We start from the raw sequence: 4,241 nt of genomic DNA, 5'->3' as shown, positions 1-4,241 counted from the left end.
CAATTGAGCTAACCCTTGGGGCCCTATACTTGTATCTATTGTATCTTATGATCTTCATTTACATTTTGATAGTTGCTTGATGAAAAGAGAACACAAATAATTTAATAAAAGGGCCAACATAGTTCACATGTAATTATCATGCCAAGGAAAATCAAGTATAATCTTCATCCATCTTGATTTTCCAACACTCTGCACCCAAAGTTGATGTTTCATTGTAGTCAATTGGTAACATCCTGTATTTGAATCATACCAATCTTGATATCTCCTTCGTTGTTGGTCTTGTTGCTTGATATATGGGAACACCCCATGAAAGTTATTGTAAAGCAATAAAAAGTATGATTTGGTATATTTGGGGCACAATTTAGTTTGAGATACATAATAGTTCATGGGGGAAACCCTTTGTTGGTTGCTTTCTATGATTTTGATTGGGCTAGTGATCCTAATGATCAAAAGTCTTTTTCAAGTTATGTTTTTAGTCTTGATTCAATACCTACCACATGGGTTTGTAAGAAGCAACGTACTACTTTTTGTTAGTAGAAACAAAGTGATGAGCAATAATTAAGGTAATTCTAGAATCCTTATGTCTTTGATAGATCCTCTCATAGTTTGGATTTTAATAGTAGCATTTGACTACCATTTGGTGTGACAATCAAAGTACCGTCAAGGTCACCAATGATCTAGTTCAACATCAATGCATCAAGCACATTTAGTTACAAATGTACTTCATTAGTAAGCTCATTCATGATCATGTTTTTAAAGTATTCTTTTCCATGTTAAATGACAAGGTTGCAAACATTTTCACAAAAGCATATTATTGAAGTGAAGTTTTCTAAACTTTGATCTAGGTTAGGAGTTCAAGAAGTTTCCATTAAGGGGGGATAGACTCTAATGCCTCCTTCCTTCTCTTATTGTGTCACCTTAATAAATATTTCAATCCTATCACAAGTAGTTCTTAAGTGGGGATGTTAGGATCAACTTGCTTTATTCAGTTGTATGAGTGACTACTTAAGATATTTGTCTTGTGTCAAATACCATATTTTTTAATAAACAATGTATATATATATATATATATATATATATATATATATATATATATATTATTAAAGGAAATTTCAACCTAAAAGTGGCACCTTTCTATTTCTTTAACTTGTTGAGATATTTGTGAACTTGTCTATTTTCCTAGAGTCACATAGTGATATATTTATTCTTTATGCTTCCCTAGCAATATCTTTATTTTTTATGCTTCCCTTGAGTTTTTATGTCCTTGGTTCTAGCTTTTATGTAATTCTAGTAAACAATATCTCAAGTTTTTCACCTCAAATGCTTTTGCCATTACCATTGTTACTTAACCATTGTTTTTTAAATGGATGGAGAATTCTTTAGTATAAATGGTTTTGCTTTTTCTTTTTAACTTATATCTTTATTAATATCTTATTTGATTCATATTCCTCACACATATACCTGGTACATGTGATTTTTTCCAATGAAACCTGTAGTGAGTTTTCATTCTTGTTAAAATCTAATGTGTCCTCTTCAGTCAACGTCTACTTGCCTCAAATCTATGACTTGGAGATTAATTCTTACCATATCAATTATAGTTGTTTTCCTTCCATGTTTCTTTTTCATTGGAGTTGTAAATTAAGGTGTCTAATTCCCTTTAAAATTCATATTTATATGATTATGGATTTTCACAATATCTATATTTGGAGTTGTAAATTAAGGTGTCTAATTCCCTTTAAAATTCATATTTATATGATTATGGATTTTCACAATGTCTATATTTTCCTCCATTGTTGGCATTCCACGTGTCTCTACAATATCTATATTTTCATGCATTGTTGGCATTCCAAAATGTATATATTTTGAATTTTTAGTATCCATGGTTTGGGAACTTTTGTCTTTGTATAAACTATGTCAAACTTTTGGAATGATGATTTTTCTAATCTGACATCTACAGTATTTGCCATACACCTGGGCTTTTCCATGGATGTAATATTATGCATTTTAATTTGGTTGCATTGGTCTTTAGTCACCTTACATATTTGCCATACACCTGGGCTTTTCCATGGATGTAATATTATGCATTTTAATTTGGTTGCATTGGTCTTTAGTCACCTCACATATCCATATTATCTTTTTTTGGGTCAAAGTCGATTGAGTTCTGGATAAAAGTTTTTCTGAATTTTAATTTAATTTAATAAATTTTAAATTATACCAACTTAAATGATATTAACATTTGATAACCATATATATAAGAATTTTAATAAACAATTCACTATCTATCAGCTGATCTACCCGCATTTATTCCCCATGGGAATCCTGTATCATAATGGCTTGTGCCATAGATTGATGAAAGAGAAATCGCACTAGGCACAGATAGGCTAGATAAGGGAACCACACGGTCAGTGTTGGTAGCACCATCCATATCTTTGAAAATATTTTCCCTCAGCCTTTTTGTAATTTGGATGAGTGCATCTCTAGCAACACTCGGCTCTCCAGTAACCTGAACCAGCTCCTCATTTTGGGAGGCACATTTTGGTCGCTCCTCTTTGCGAAATATGCGAATATTTGCTCCAGTGTGCTTCCGCATCTCGCTGATGATGTTGCCACCTCTACCAAGAAGGCAACCAATGTGCTTTGACGGAACAAGAATCCTTGTACAAATGCCACCTCCATCATTGTCACTGTCACTACTAGTCTTTCCTTGCAATTGTAGGACTGCCTCAATCGTAGGTGAAACACCATCATTAGCCAACTACAATTACACGTTCATCAGAATCTGATTGTGCGTCTTCAACCTTAATACTTGCTCCTGTATCTTTCCTTATGCTTTTGATGATATTGCCGCCCTTACCAATCACACCTCCAATTTTATCATTCGGGCATACTATTCGAATACAAAACTCCTCCCGACTTTTGTCAACAGCAGAATTCCCAGATTTTGGAGCAATGGGAAGAGCAGGGTTATAACTAAGAGGCCATGAACTTCGAGCTTCACTTCCATATCCTCGGAGTCCCTGTAAATGGGAGGCATAAGTACGAAGAATTGGAGCACCTGAACTGTGATGCGCAAACAGTGAATGCCCTGGAGGAAGATAATTTACCGGAGGAAATTCAGGCACACCAGAAGGAACGAGTGAACTTCGGTTCGTTGCAGGCAAAATATGACTCCAAGGAATTTGCTCCTTAGGTGGGTATTTATACAGAAAAGCTGAAACTGCAAACAATGCTTTCTTTACAGCGGTTGCATTTCCAGATATTAGAACAAGTTCACCAAAACTAAAAGCACAGCCTGACAACTGATCTTTTGGCCGTATCTGAATTTGTGCACCCGATTCGTCTCTCATTTTTTGAATGTTATTTCCACCTTTTCCAATCAAATTTCCAATCTGGCTGTTAGCCACTAGCAATCGAGCATTCTGTTGTCTGATTTTGTCGGTGTCATTATCTCTGCCAGGAGATTGTTGGACAATAACAGAACGCACTCTAAGAAGAGCATCCTGAGCAGGACACACAGGTTCAACTTCATTCTCATTGCAATCCTCGCCGTCCTTCTCCTTGTCGTTGCCCGACGGTGAGCTGAATATTACTATGATGCGCTCATCAAAACCTTGAACAGTATCTGCAACTTTGATCTTCGAACGCGTCTGTCGACTTAGAGATTTAATTTCTTTACCGCCTTTTCCGATAACACTTCCGACAACATTATCAGGACACAATATGCGATACACAGCTATGTCGGCACCAGGCAAACCTTGCTCTCTACCACTGCCAGATCTCCGCCTCTTATTTCTATCACTGTTCTGTGGAAGCTCATTTTCCGTGCGTGTTCGCTTTCCAGTGGCAGAGTACAACCCGTCCATGGCAGGCAATCCTTTAACAGATAAGATCTCTCCCTATTTTAAAGTAAAACGCCTGGAAATTACAGGCAGGCTGTCCGTCGACTTTAACCCAATCCGCCTCCTTGACTCCTTTGTCGTTCGAGTGGAGACTCTTCTTGTGTCTGCTCTTAATATCAAATGGAACAATTTATAGAGGCTCAATTTGCCCATTTTATATGGCATGCCATAGGGTTTACTAAAGAGGGCAACGTTTTCACACGGTACACTCGTGTTATTTCCGACGTGTGTCGGTCAGGGTTTAGGGTTTCATAAGGCAAGGATGGGTTGCCCGGCTACGTGTTTCCAACTATGTATTTGGAAAAAGGTTAATAAAAACCCTATAATAAGGCTTCCGATTAT

The 4,241-nt window shown here is 36.5% G+C and overlaps 1 pseudogene; it reads right to left on the bottom strand.

The window, feature by feature from the left end:
* Positions 1 to 2,275: 2,275 nt before the first annotated feature.
* On the bottom strand, positions 2,276 to 3,863 carry LOC149207027 (KH domain-containing protein At4g18375-like; annotated as a pseudogene).
* Positions 3,864 to 4,241: the final 378 nt, after the last annotated feature.

The sequence above is a fragment of the Pinus tabuliformis genome, chromosome 1_2 (genome assembly GCF_031772625.1).
Source record: "Pinus tabuliformis cultivar Carrire ecotype Pingquan chromosome 1_2, CPIR1, whole genome shotgun sequence".
NCBI classification, from domain to species: Eukaryota; Viridiplantae; Streptophyta; class Pinopsida; order Pinales; family Pinaceae; genus Pinus; species Pinus tabuliformis.
The sequence above is the reverse complement of the archived record's forward strand: the minus strand, read 5'-3'. Positions and strand labels throughout refer to the sequence as shown.